The 15678-nt window shown below is 37.6% G+C and overlaps 1 protein-coding gene across 3 annotated transcripts in view; it reads left to right on the forward strand.

The window, feature by feature from the left end:
* The first annotated feature begins 1864 nt into the window (after positions 1-1864).
* cdc42ep4a (CDC42 effector protein (Rho GTPase binding) 4a) overlaps positions 1865-15678 on the forward strand; it is a 40177-nt gene continuing 26363 nt past the window's right edge. For 2 of the 3 annotated variants that reach the window (XR_003674611.1, XM_028454725.1), the window contains exon 1: positions 1865-2098. The gene's annotated coding sequence lies outside the window, so the exon portion shown is untranslated. Of the gene's footprint in view, positions 2099-14999; positions 15137-15678 lie in introns of those variants that run through there. The other variant, XM_028454726.1, reaches the window with a different exon arrangement.

The raw sequence follows: 15678 nt of genomic DNA on the forward strand, positions 1-15678 counted from the left end.
TGTTTTGTTAGCATTAGCAGTTGCACCGTCTTCATATGTTAGCGCTGTGTGCTCGTTTTATATCCTTGATGATATGGGCTACGTGATTTAATTTAAGTATAAAGTTTTCACTAGTCATTTCATTTTGCCGTTTTTGTCTCCAAAAAGACTGTATTAAAATGCATTTTGTGATGTTAGCTTGGCGCTAGCGTTAGCTCGGTGCTTGTGTTAGCTCACTTGTTAGGGTTCTGCAGGTTCATCATCTTCATTTTCAGCTCGCTCTGCTGGGTCCGACTCTGGTTCGAACATGTAAAGCTGGATGGACAAGTCTTCTGTTGTTGACATTTTGTAAATAACGTGTGAATAAACAGTTTCTGCGCCGCTAGACAATCGTATCTCTTCTATCAAACTACAAAAAAGGCCGAAGAGGGTGGAGTTGAACAGAGTGTCACCTCTGCAACCTGGAGAGGGGGCGCGGTATGAAGTGTCTCATTTGCATTTAAAGAGACAGCACCAAAACGAGTTGCTCTCAGAAGCACACCAGAAAAGGGGTATAAAAGGGGCCTGTGGAGCTATAATAATGAGGAATTCAGAAACAGTTCTGCTTTATATAGACCACAACTGTATGATTTATAAGTAAAAAGGAAGGATTTAAAAGCATGATATGTCCCCTTTAAGGACAATTTTGTGACTGCAAGTAAAAGCTCATAATAAGTTGGAATTAATGTTGACTTTGCATGTGAAAATGTTGGAGGTTTAATGAGAAATGTTTCATTCAAAAAACTTTGATAAAAGTATGCAAATGTACAAACTCAAGATGCTATTTTTGCAGCATAATTTTTGAGGTAAAGTTTTTTTTTGCTTGATTGCTAATATGTTTTAACTCTTTCTTAGCGATAAGCCTTAAGTAGGACTATAATTTAAATGAATCGTCTACTTTTGCTAAGCTATGGAGGCCTATCAAAAATACATTTCCGCTAAAAAGACAGCAGTATTTGTGGTCATGATATCCTTTTTTTTTTTCCTTTAAAAAAGAAAAATCATTAAAATTCCCTTTTTCATCTTAAATTGACTTTATTGTGTTTTAGTGTGTGTTCTTTTGATTCAATATTCTGGAGCATCTGTAAAAAGAAATTAATTCCCCCCTGGGATAAAGTAATCTGATTTTGATTCTGAAATCCCTAGTGGTTCTCTTTTTGAATCCATGACAAAATATCAACTGACAAAAGTTCATTCCTTCATGAGAAAAGTAAGAGCATTTTTTCTATTTATGAAATACCAAATCTATAACCCTATAACTATAGCCCTAAGTGTAAACAAATGTACCTCCCTCATTGCTTTTTTAATGTACCTTAATTTGATTTTAATTTTCATTTAGTGGACAAAATTTCGTGTTTTCGGCATGTTTATACCTTGTCAATGTCAGTGCTTGTTTTGTCTAGATTCTGGGAAATAAGGGTGGAATTTGTTTGTGAATTGTAAATAAATATCTACTTGAAAGCAGACAGCCCAATTTGTTGTCATCTACCCCTGACTTTCCTCTGTAAAAAAATAAAAACAAAAAAAACCAACGTATATTTTCATAGTGTTAAACATAATATTCAGCCTGAATCAATGGTTGAATGAAACATGGAAAAAATGGCTCCACAATATTAAGTGTATTTGATACATTTTAAAGAGATATTGTCATTTACTTTGGTGCTAATATGGTGCTAATATATTTAAAGCGAATATTCATTGCAAACAGTCTGTAACATAGTTCATTTGCTGAATAAATAGGGTGTCATTACCCTGTCAGACAGACATTACACATTGTGTGTATTCGGCCCCACGCGGACAGCCTGTCCCTTTAAGGAGCCATGTAAAGAGGGCGTGGTCACACGCACTACTGCAGGAGGCATTGTGCCGCTTATTGCTCTCCACGGCAGAAGCACAGCCTCAGAAGATACGGTGACAGCTTCATTCCTTCCTTTAAAACCCCGTATTTGTTAATTTATCAGCGTTTGTTCCCGGTGTTCGTGAAGCTGCTCTTCCTGGTTCCTGCTGCGTCTCTGTGGATGAATGCAGCCCCGTCGTCGACCTGCTGGGGGCCTGCACGCTTTTATGAATGGGATGCTCGGTAAGCGTGTGTCTTTGTGACTCTTCTTGAGCTTTAAACTTAAAAATTTTAAAATACGTCGGTTTAGAAATGTTGTTAAAACAGCTGAAAAGTACGTATCCATATTTAGTCACATTATAGTCTGTGTGTGAGGCTTATTATTGTTCCACTAGCAGGCAGTGACCCACCCTGAATCAGTCAATAATGATAAACTCACTTTAAGCTCTCCACCTTCCTTTTTTTAAAGACATACAGACAATTAATCTGCAAAATTATACTTTATAACAAAAAAAAAAAAAAAAAAAACCTTGTTGGTAAATCTTTATTTGGAAATGCAAGTATAACAAAACGGTAGAAATAATCCCCACATGCCTCATGCAATAAGATATCTATGAATGTGTGCTAATTAAATGTAACTTCATGTATAGTAAAGTACTTTACTTACTTTATTTAAGTGTTCATGCTAAGCTTCCACATATTACACGTAGACTACTAATGCTGAGGTACTAAACATGAGGCTCAGGTGCCAAAACTGACCCGCTTTAAAGCTTTATGTGTCCCCAGGGGTTGGGGGTGTGTGTGGGGTGGGGGGTGTATGCCAGGTTTATTGTGATTTAAAAAGTGGGAATACATCTGAGTGAAGGCAAAGAAAGGTCAATGATGTGACGCCTGAGTGTTCCATCTAATTGCATTTTGTTCAGGTAAAAAATATATATATATATATATATATATATATATATATATATATATATATATATAAAAAGATACTACATATGCACTCACTTTGATTTTTCGATTAACATTATTTTTCTGTAATTTAATAAAGTGTCCGGCCACGACTGCTGTTTCAAAAACGTCTTTAAATTACTGTTATTTTTCTTAAGTTATTGTTCATTACGTGTTTTGTAGTCCTGTATTACATTTCTAAGTATTTTCATTCATGCAAACTTTGTTCGATGATGCAAATTTTATGAAGTATCCATTTGTGAAAATCTTTATACGCCATTGACATAAGGAATGACATTAAGTTGAAATGACAGAAATGTGTTTTACAAAACTTATGGTCGTGTTGGTTGTAATTCCAAACATCACACAGCAAAAGATGAATTTGTCGGACTTAAGCCAAATAAAATACCTATTTATTTATTTATTTGTATTTGCTGTAAAGACCCTTTGTGGAGCACAAGTTGTTTGTCCATTTCATCACCCACAGCCTGTTGACTTGGCAGCTCTGTTTAGTTTGTAAGGCATGGAGGTCATTTCCTTGTGTTTTAAAGGTGATCCCTCAGTCACCTCCAGCACTTTCAGAAATCTGGAGGAAAGATAATGTTATCACAAATCCCTGCTTGTGAGGAAAACCTGGTAGAATTCTTTTGTTTTTAGTTTTTTTCCCCCCAAATGTGACACTTGACCTGCATAATCCAAATGACACACAAAAGCTTTGGGAATCAGGTTGACACTGCAAAGAAAGCAGCCGCAATGGGATTTCTGTTCCTCAGTGTGTACTTTTACCTGTGGAAGGGCCTCACAGGGAGGTGACATGTATTCAACCAGCCTGCACAGGTTCTGCTCTCTCCGTCGTCTATAATTACACAGTATCTGATTGGCTGCAGGAGGCCTGTTTGTAGCTTGAAGGTAAAAGTTGTCCTTTCCCACCCTACGTGCGGTCATGTGTTCATGGTCCTTGTGCCAAGCCTTGTGTTAGTGGGCACAGTGAAGTGTTGAGACGCTGTTGGCTGGCTCGCATCCCAGGAAAAGCATCCTGCTCGTAACATTGTTTACAAAAATCCAGCAAATGTCTACTTTCTCACTTTAATTTGGAGATAACTAGCATTTTAAAAATACAACCGTGGGAGCACTGGAGTTAAACTGCTGTGTTATTTGTGGCCACTGAGTGTGTAGTCCGACACCCATGTTTGAACATGTCTGCAGTTTGTGTGTTCTTTTGAGGCATAATGTGTGTTCGTCCAGCCCCTTCACATTCCAGGAAATGCCAACATAAACTGTTTCTGTTTTCCTGGAATGCCTCGGAGGATGGTGATTGAGAATCAGAGGATTAACTTTGATAAACTGACTGAAACACAAATCATTCTGAAGTTTATTTTTTAGTTTTAACTTTGGATGCAGCTGGTGGGTTGCTCATAATGTTCAAGTCCCAGTGCAGAGAAGAACCTTGATATTTCTTGAGGTCACGGTTGGTTTATTTTTAACTTCATGGTCTCATTCGTCCCTGGTCTGACTGTCGTGTTTGTTTCTGGATTTTTTTTTTCTTCTTTTCTTCTTCTATTTGTTTGTTTGGCTTCATTGTTTTCTGGTTCTCTCCAGCGTGCTGCATATTTTGGTTTGCAAGCCGAGGGATGTGTTTCGTCTTCAACTCCGTCCTGTTTCTTTGTCTTCTGAAGGGAACATGAGAAATCACATTTTATCAATGTAGCCATAAACAATGACAGAAGATTGTATTCTTCCATTTCGAACTTGTTTAGAGACTACTGAACAAAAGACTGACAAACGTAGTGGAATAGATAAATTCACTAGTTTTAAACTTTGATTGAAGTATTATTCCCTTAAGCCAGAGGTTTCCAACCTTTTTCGGCCCATTTTGAAATCACAAACAGACATTTTTTTTTCTAAAATTAGTTTTTGATCATGTTTATTAAAGTATGTTACAAAATACATAGTAGCCAGGATTGGTGCAAAAAGTGATACACGCACCACCTTATATATTTCTAGGGGTGTCTATTGTCTGCTGTCTGGCGATACGATTTGTATCATGATACATAGGTCACAATACGATATATCCCAATATTAAAGTCAATTATTGCGATTTTTTTTTTTTTTTTGTAACATATGACTGAAGAAACAACTCATCTGTAAATGTGTACACCTTCATGAGAACATTATGTATGAAATGTATTTTATTAGCATATTTTACACTCAAAACATTGGCTTTAACATGTCCTGTGCCAACAACTAAAAAAATAAAGAATTAACATACAATCTGCCTGTGGCTTTTAAACCAACTTTGACTTTAGTGCAACTTAACTGAGGTATATGCCTAGCACAACAAATAAATGCAGAAAGTTAGTACTTTCTTTGTAGGTTTTATTAAAAAAAACACAAGCTGGTCAACATGCCCAGGTTTTAGTGCACTTCTTTGTGCAGTTACAATGTCTCCTGCAGTGGAAAATACTTTCCTGGTTAAATGAAGGGGAAAAAAAATAATAATAATAAAAAAAATGATGAGGAGGCATTTTGAATCAATCCAAGAATCGGGCAACGTAATATTGCAATATTTCGCCGAATCAATTTTTTCAACACCACTAGATTTTTCTATACTGCATTTTATTTGAACTAGATATATATTTGAAAAAGTTTAACTATAGGCTATAGGATACAGTTATTTGATATATGTATTGTGTGTGATGTGTATTTGAAAAATAGTAGGGGTTAAAAAAAAAATCAAATAGAATTTTAATCCGTTTTAGCCTGTTTTTTTTTTGTTTTTTGTTTTTTTCAATTACTAGTAGGGATGTAACGATTAATCGTAAGGCAGTTAAAAATCGATTCATAGGTATCACGGTTGATATCGATTTTCTGACAATTGAATCGCAGTACTTTTTTTAACCAGCAGAGGGTCCGGAAGTGTTTGGCGGCGGGCGGAGTCTGCTAATACTTTCTTTCTGGCCGCCTTCTACTCTTAAATATGTTAATAAATGATTCATTACCCCTTTAGCACCGAAAGAATATCTGTAATATTACTTGAATATCTGTAAAAGTCACGTTTTTCTATTAGCTCTGTCTGCTAGCATAGCTTCTCTTCTTCACTGCAAGATATCTGCATGCCAACCGACCACTGTGTTACCAGCGCCCTCTGCTGGTCCAAACAAATATGACGTAAATCAGTGTAATCACGGTTTGTTTGTTTTTTAAAGTCCAATTGTTAAGGCACAAAATACATTTTCAGTTGCACTTTTAAAAGAAAAAGAACTATTATGCAGTTTTGCATTGTTTATTATAGAACCAGAATTTAAATTAATAGGCTTCATTTTCATTTGTATTATTCCTTTATTTATTTAATTCAAGATTTATTTTTAGTTAAATTGCATTGTTTTGAATAGTTTATCAAGGAATTCTTTTGACAATGAAAAATAAAAGGAAAATAATACAGTATTTTCTTGTTTTTTTCCCCAAAAAAAAATTTGTCTACAGTCCCATTTTGTAAATGAAAAAAATTGTGAGAGAATCGTATCGTGAACCCAGTATCGTGAATCGAATCGTATCGGGGGTTGAGTGAATCGTTACATCCCTAATTACTAGACATTTCAGGAGACTGCCTTTTTTTTTTTTCAGGCAACCCCATATGGGGTCCTGAACCCCAAGGTTGAAAAACACTGCCTCAAGCATTGCATTAGATCACTAGTTCTCAACTGGTCAGGCTTTAGGAACCACCATCACCACTAAGTAAGAAAATGTGACCCAAATCAAAGGAAATGTTAACATTTTCAAACATATTCCATTCAAAGATTGATCAGATTGAACCTGAAATGTTAAAGTACCTCAGTATATGTCAGTATGGCAGGTTTTGATGCTATACAAGTAATCTTATTTTCATCTTATTTAGCTGCATTTAAATTGAAACAAAACAAAACATTAAAAGGTTACCAAAACCCCCAAAATATAAATAATTTACGTAATAAAACTCAGATTTTCTTTTTAGGTATACTGTATATTACCTTTTATGATTATATATCAAAAAGATCACAATACCTTGAGAAAAATCTACCACATGATTTCTAGCTATTGTTAGTGTTAATGTGATTAGATAACTTGCTGCATAAATATCCCACAAAGTAAAAGTAACACATACTTTTATTTTTTCAATAGCAAACTCCAACGAGCCTTTAAAAAATGAGTTATTCATTTATAGCTGGTGTGACAACGCTAACTCCCGAAAATAGGGTTAGGGCTTTTTTATCCTAAAGAATAATGAAAGTTATTGCTCCCCTGAAGCACTGAAGAAAACTGAAGTGAAGCTCTACTTTTTGGATGACTGTCCTACAACCCTGTAGGTTATTAAAACTGAGTGTTGAGAGAGATATGGGATGTGTTTGTTTGCATTGGCCCATCTGTAATACAGTGTGGGAGGGTAAAGCCTTGTTTACACACAGAGTGGTCAGGAAGGGCAGGCTGTGGAGATTTCCGGAGAGATGGGAGGGTTTACGTGCTCATTTTCTCTCTCTGCCCTTCCTGGGAACATACCCCCCATTTATATTTCCCCATGATGAGCAGCTTAAGCCTGTATGAGTAGCTTTTAACCCATGCACTTGAGGTTATTGGTTTTTATAATTGGTTAATGCTGTCTTTTCTCTACCCATGCATTTTGTGCGTAAAGAGAAGTATTTTTAGACTGGAACTTGTTGGCTTATTTGAATCTGATCTGAAAAAGAGACATTTTTCCCATGCCTTAATTACAAACATGTTTTAAACCACTGCTATGTAGGGATTAATTGATTTTAAATCAGAATCAGAGTATTTACCTAGTTAGGACTTGTTAAACGAGTTCGGATGAACTACGGCCGGGCCCACAGAACGTCTCATCGCCGAATAGCACGTACCACGTTCCCGAGAATTCAGTCAAATGACTCGGTTCCACCGAGTAAAAAAAGGTCTCCGAGAGGCTCTTGACATCCACTCACAGAATATCCATGTCAAATTACAACCCGATTCAACGAGCATTAACGGAGGAGTAGTCATTTGAAAAATGGGCCCCCAAATGGGCCCCCGGCATTTTTCTGGCGCCCCCGCGGCACTTACAGAGTAACGGAGCCCATTCATATATTGGTATGTGTCAATAATTCAGTACAACTGTCACAATATTTAACTCACAGATAAATGAGAAAACGACTTTAATGGAAATTGCAGAAAAAAGTCGGATGGGCCCCTAATCGATTTGTGCGAGGTATAATCGTAATTTTTGTTGAATTACCTTTGAAACGATATATCACATGACTATGTTCCCATAAATTTGGAAATTACCGGAAATGGGGGGTGGGTCCCTGGGCCCCATTTACAAAAAAAAAAAAAAGGGCTCAAAGAATGTTCATACCAAACTGCATTCCGATCTAACGAGAACTAATGAAGGAGTAGTCATTTGAAAAATGGGGCACCCGGGTGCCCCCGTGACACATACAGGGTAATGGGCCCCATTTATATATATTGGAATGTCAATAATTCTGTACCACCAACTAGGGCTGGGCGATATATCGAATATACTCGATATATCGCAGCTTGTAGTCTGCGCGGTGTTGAAAATGACCATACCGTTAAACTCGCGGACTTTTTTTTTTTTTTTTTTTTTTTTTGAAATGTCATCTTAATGACAACATGCACAAAAGGGCACTATTTGTTTTAAAATATTGTAGTGGCATTATGTACAAAAAGTGCACTTTAATTTTGTGTTTTGAAATGCCATGTGAGTTGCATCCTGCACTAATGTCTTGTTTTGAAATGTCTCTGTGACAATTTTGCACAGAACGTGCACTTTCTGTTGACAATTTTATGTTTGAGCCACTCACTGTTTAATAAATACAGTTATGTCAACTTTGACTTAGTTGTGATATCCCCTTTTTTGCATGAAAGTTTAAAATTGGCATATATTAATGCAGTATGATCAAGAATGTTTTAATGTAGACATATAGAATTATCATACTGGTGTGATTTTGTGCATCAAAGTGTTAATTCAAGGGTAATGCAAAATATCGAGATATATATCGTGTATCGTGACATGGCCTAAAAATATCGCGGTATTTATAAAAGGCCATATCGCCCAGCCCTACCACCAACCTTCGTAATATTTGACTTGCAAATAAATGACAAATCAACTTCTGTTTTTTTTTTTCTTTTTTGGGGCCCACCAAGTCCATGCGCGCTCAATGCGTCTTTCTCTCACGAATCAAAACAAACTTACCGCGCAACACCCGAGCCTAGCCCGTGCCTGGTATAACGATCAGAATTAAGCCTAAATGTTGTAGAAGAAGAAGGTTATAAGAAGAAAATATACTGTATTAGTCATAAAAAAAAACATGACAATTTAAATAAAGAAAATACTCGCATTTGCTCCTAAAAGGAAAAAAAAGACATGCAAATTGGGAAAATTATTTAGTTGCACATTGTGCGAGTAAAGATAAGTATCAACCATCCAATCTATGCACTGGGGCCTAATGCAATATTGGCGGTCGATTGCCTGTCAAATCAGACTCCCATCCCCCGCAGCATTGCTAACCAGCATGGTGCTTACTGTCTGTTATATTCAGCCCTGGTTGATTCCCCCTCAATGCAAGTCAGACTAAGTTGTTGATGAAAATGTAAAAAAAATGCTCACATTCAGTGTACCATAAGTGCTTATTGAGTTTAATATACACACTTTTGATATATATATATATATATATATATATATATATATATATATACACACACACACAGGCATATATAGACTACATGAATTAATAATATATTACGTAATTACTTGTTTAATTACAAAGCCTACAATCCTCTGGCCGCAATGCACCAATCAGACTATGTAATAATAATGCAATAAATCTGACGCAAAAGGTGACAGGGCAACAAAAAATAACAAAGAGAGTGAAACCAGCATGAAAAGCAGGAGGAAGTCAGGAGAAGGTGAGGAGGACGAATCGGTAGAAAAGTCAGAAGTAAAGGAAGAGGAACAGGACTGTTCTCACTTCCTGTTTAGTGAGGTAGTTTATATTATTAATAGCGTAGAAACGATTCGTCCTTTCCACTTTTTGGTCTTTTAAATACAGATTTATTGATTTTCCTGATTAATTAGTGAACGAGGATCAGCACGGAGGAAGTTTGGTGACACTTACTGACAGCCAAGAACCAACACACAAAAGTTTTCAGTTTACAGAGGGAAAAAATGAGAAATGTAAACCAAAAATGTGCAGTGTGCTGCCTATTTGTTTGTGTCTATGAAAAATATAATTTTGTGCTCCCAAATATTTGCTTTGGAAGCACATGTGCTGCTTGGGAACAAAGTCAGTGCAGAGCCCGGGATTATGTGTCTCCATTCTAACTGTAGTTTTTGGACATAAATGCTACTTTGTTTTGTTATGACTGTGCTTCACTTGTTGTTAAAATGGAATACATTATAATCTTCCATTTGTTTATCTGTATTAAAAAGCTGTCAGTTTCATCACAGCGGAGGACAGAGAGAAGGAGAAAGGGGCGACATGTCTGTGGGCTGCGCTGCCTGTGAATGTAAAAGAGACGAGTCATCTCCTCTCGGCTATCAGAGGTCAGCTGGTACATGTCAAAGCGACTGGCTGCTGGCCTGTTCTCTGCTACGACTATTTATTGACTGTTGGGGATCTTTAAAAAGATGTAGCGTTGCTTTTAGGTCCTTGTCGTCATCCTTCTGGTTTCTATACTTTCGTCTTGCAGCATGTTCTGCATTTGTAAGCAACAAAAACTAGATTTTTGTGGGGGTTTCCGTAATGTGGCGTCGCATGCTGATTTAGATTAGGAGCTTGTTGAGTTGCGATGCATGTTACCGTGAGTTTGTTCTTTCACCCCAAATATTGCTCGCATTTGATCTAAGGATAGCTACACATTTATTACTCATCAAGATGAGCACTAATTCAAAAACCTGCAGGCACTTTAATTTGTGCAGGAGCTACAAAAATTGTGTTGCTCTTTGATGCTCACCGAGCAGAGTGCCCTGCTGGGCGAGGTGTGACATTAGCATAACAGAACGCCTCACATCATGTTGTCAGCTATAAACAAGTGGAAAAGAAAATACCTACATAAGCCATTTTTTCTCTGGAGGGCATTTTATTTCATCTTGCTCAATTGGAAAACGTTACTTTAGATCAAAAAGTTGTATTGTGGATTGGATTGGCTTTTTTATATATCCCTCAGTTTGTGACAAATGTATTTGGCCTGGAAAATGTCTTGTTTGTCCATCTAGGTTTGTGAATGAGTCAATGATTGAATGTTATTTCTAGTTTTGGGGTTTTGAAGGCAAAAATGCAATCTACCATCACTTTAAAATACATTTAAAATGTGTTTTTTCAAGCTCAAATAAGAAACTCAAAACTGATCTTTTTTTCTGGTGGTTTTTGGGCAATTTAGCAGTTTCTCAACAGCTTTTTGTGGTTGGGCAATATTAAGGTTATTTGGTTGGTTAGGGAGAGCGCTACTGCATCCTTGTCTGCTGACTGTAGCACTCCAGCACATCCACACTTGGTGCTATTTTCAGTTGTTCACGTTTTCACGAAGTATTGATGTGGACAAAAAGCTGAAACAATAAAGAACATTAGCATAGTGTTAGAAAGGGTGTCTGTATGAGGCACTGGTTTTTCTTAGCATTTTGGACCCGTAGCAGGAAGGTGCTACATTTTATTCTTCTCTATGTATTGTGGGATTGTGTACCCTGCATGTGCGACCACCACCCCTAATCTTAACCTTTTAAAACAGATATTGAAAATGAATGAATGCTCCTATGTGGGTGGTTGTATAGGTTGAATCCACATTATTCTAAGCAAATGGTTTGCCCAAATGAGCCGCATAAGCAGGCGATAACCGTGCCTTTAAAGTAAGTAGAGTTTTATTTGTGATCCCCCTTAAAGCTGTATGGTTTATGTGTGTGTTTATCTCGGAGGGTATCGTCTGCTCGATGCCTGTTGTTTTCGTTTGCTGTGATTGTGAGATAATGTGATTTCCACTGTTTGTCCTTCTGCTTCTCCTTTCTAAATGACTTATTCAGGCAGACTAACTGAGTTCTATGGCTGATACCTATCTACTAACAGGCCATTTGTTTGCCTACTAAAGCATTTGTGTCTAGAGTCTTTGCAAGCCCATTACTGAACAACTGCATAGCTTTTGCTGGTCTTCTACCTAAACACGTGGGAATGAGCGATAGTTTTCCACCCGCAAACTGGAAGTTTGCCAATGGCGGTATCCTTAGAATCATTCTCAGGCAAGGCAGAGTGTTTTCCTTTTTCCACACAGATTGTCAGTACAAGTAGCCTCCTACCCCCTAATGTTGTTTCACCCTCCGGTCATTCGCTTCTCAATTCAGGTCAATGACTTCAAATGATGTAGACAGACAGACAGACGGCCAGAAGTACCAGTGCACCTCTCTCAGACAGTGGGAAACACAGGACAAATTAAGCACATTGGTTCTGGAAATTGACCATAGTCCCTAATGAATGTGTTTGTATCTAAGTGTGTTTTTTTGTGCTGTATTTGGTAGTGCAGTGTTGGATATTGACATGGATTAGAAGGTTATGGTCCTCTCACGCGCAACCAAAGAGTTACCATTTATCCCTGCTTTTGTTCTATTTAGTGTGTTAAAGGTCCCATGTCATGCTATTTTTCACCCATCTCCATTTGTTCTAAAAACCCCAAAAACATAGTATTTGAGGTTTATTTTCCCAAACTCACCTGTTTTCCAGAGTTTTAGCCTCTGAAAAGTCACTTTCTGAGCAGCTCTACACAAACAGGCTGATTTGCGGCCCACTTATGCGTATTCATGAGTGGGCGTGTCTATAGACTGGACACTGACTTCCTCCTCCCGGCACGGTGACGAAGGGCCAGAGGACAGCCCGCCCTCCTCCCACCCACTCCGTAGCCGAGCTCATGTTGCTTTATAAACATGAGACAGAGCGTGGGGGCGGGGCATTCGCTGGTACATACATAGACTGTAGAAAATACATACATAGCACTGCATGAAGGATGCTGAAATGCTCACCTTCGTGGGCGTGTCTGTTTACATGTCAATCACGGCAGAGATCTTCCTGGAGGCGTGGCTTCTCCAGCTCAGTGCCATGTCAACTTCGTCATCATCGTGGGAACGCGTCATCAAATTGGAGTGAGGTGTTTGGGCTCACCCTGCAGTAAGAAAGGAGCAAATCACCCTCTAACTAACGATTGAGGGAATCAATGAAAAAATACTTAGGGCATGTGTATGAAGCCTTTTTATGATGTTTAAAGCACAGAAAAGTTGATTTAGTGTAACATAGGCCTTTTAATTTATAACTTACTCCTAATAACTATTACCAGTAGGCAAAATGATGTGGGATCTCTGGAGAGCAGGTACTAGTAAAGGTGGTACTGGTACATTTTTCTGATTTAAAAAAATAAAATAAAAATAAAGGTGAGTTCTTATAGTTTTTTTTTTGGCAACTTTTTATTTTTACGCCTTACTTTTTTAAACAAATATCTGTACTTTCTACTCCTTACATTTTTTAAATGAACTTGTTACTTTTAAGATCTTCAAAGACGACGCCACGACGTAAAAAGATGCAACGTTATGGTAGTTTGAGCTTTTTTTCTGTTAGGCAGGGCCCTTAGTTTTATAGTTGACATTTTCAAAATTAAAAAAAAAACTCAAAGCTGCTCTGGGTTTAATTGAGTATTTTTTTTCCCTCAAAATTTTATTTACAAATGTTATCTATAATGAGTGCTAAATTCTCCAGGTGTTCATAAAGGGTACAAGATTTAATTTATTTCTATGTACCAGTTTTCTACAAGTTCTTAAAAATGTTCTGGGTTTTATTGAGCATTTGCACTTTTTTTTCTCAAAACATTCTCCAGGTGTTCAAAGGTAACAGATTGAACTTGTTTCCATGTACTACTACTACAAGTTCCTAAAAACCCTGTCTAATTATTGAAGGAACATTTGTTTTACCTTTTTCTTTTTTATTTACGTACATTAAGTGGCATGTACTTTTCCTCAAGTAAGAGAGCAACTCTAATACTTTTTTTTACCAGAGTAATTTTTTATTCAAGTGTCTATACTTTTACTTGAGTCCTGAAGATTAGTACTTTTGCCACCTCTGCTGCTTAGTTTCACTCAAACACCATATCAGGGCAGTTCAGTCAACCCTGTAATCTATATGTATCAGTCATGTAGAGTCCACAGGTCAGTGCAGTGTGAGCTGTGCAGTATGTGTCAAAGTGAAATGATGCAGATGTGCTTGGTTTGCTCTTCCTGCCTGTCTCCTCAGTCTCCACTCAGCTCTCCATTGCAGTCTGAACATGTGTGTTGTGAAAGTGTTTATAAAGTCGAACCCCCTCCCTTACAGTGACCCTGTGGTTCCCACGCTAACTGCCATCTTCTCAGGCCCCTCTCTGCACTCTCTCACACACATGCACTCACACTTCTGACAAAGCTGTAAGTAAAGCTGTTCAGGTCCGTGCATCAAAATGGATTGAAGATGTCTGCCGCTGCAAAGCTTCCGGGATTGTGCAACAAATGTCTGCATCCACATGCCTGCAATGGGTTCCTCTGAGTCTTTTATGCTTGATCCTGTCCTTAGGGTGGAGATAGAGAAGTGGGAGGTCCGACTGCTTTCACCATCTCCACCTTCATGATCAACTAGTTGGATTTGTGCCAGCCAGATGCGGCTTGTTATGGAGAAAAGCTTGTTTCTGGATAAAATAGTTGTCAAAGATGAAAAAAAATCAATGCGCATTGCCCAAAAAATATCAAAACCTGATTTTTTTTTTTGTTTTTTTTTTAAAAGAAAAAAAACTTGTTTGTTTTTAAGCTTGAATTTCTCACATTTCATATCGATTACACTCTTCATACATCTCATTTTAAATAGGAAAGGTAAAGCAAATTAGGCACGTAAGAAGTAAGAATTGAAATTAAAGTGTTCAATCTATTTTTGACGCACACGTCTATGTACAGCTGTAACCTCTTTATACCCTAACATCTCTGAGCGACTGACAGGAAACACTGTTGCTTGCAGGAGAGTGTTTCTATGGAAACCAAAGCAGGTGAGGGTATTGCCAGGAAGAGGAGTAAAAGCTCAGCTTGCAGCGGCAGGGGGGTGGAGACTAACTAATGAGGTTAATGCATTCTAAAGCTTGCAACAATAAACAAAGGACAGTTCTCATTTGCAGTTTGGCGTAAAGCAACTTTATTTAGATATCAATGAAAAGTTGCCAAAAGCAGTTGAGATGATCTCCTTGAAGTTGGGAAAGAAAGAAGTGCATCTTAAAGAAGGAGAGCAATGCCTTTTTATTCAGGTATGTGCAAACATGGAGATTGTACACCCACAAGCCAGACGTGCACGTGTTACTGATGGCCGTATGGTAAAACTGCTTGCATTTGGTTTTAGCAGACCACCATGGTAGCATGCTTTTCATGTTTATATGTTGGGTTAGACATTGCGACACCAGGCTCTGGTTCTTCAGTGCACCACCTGGGGAGACGCACGTCTCTGTCTGGCGGCACGCAGTGACATTTCCTCTTTGTGGGTTTTTAATAATGTTGAAAAACACTTTTTCAAATCTGTCATCAGTCTAAAAAGAAGACGAGATGAAAAGTATTTGCTGCTATGTCTCTGCTCACATTTTTACATACATTTATCAAATTAATATATCTGTGCAGTCAGCCGATACATGTACGGTTGCTCTTTAATGGTTTTTTAATTGAGTCACTCATTAAAAGCCAGCGTTTTTGGTCATAAAATAAGTGCTGTGGGTTTTCCACCAGAACATATTTGGCTGTTCTCAGCTATCCTGTATGGATATTGGTTTGGTTTTGGATGTTTTGCTCTAAAGTTTCA

Source organism: Gouania willdenowi, chromosome 8 (genome assembly GCF_900634775.1).
Source record: "Gouania willdenowi chromosome 8, fGouWil2.1, whole genome shotgun sequence".
NCBI lineage: Eukaryota > Metazoa > Chordata > Actinopteri > Blenniiformes > Gobiesocidae > Gouania > Gouania willdenowi.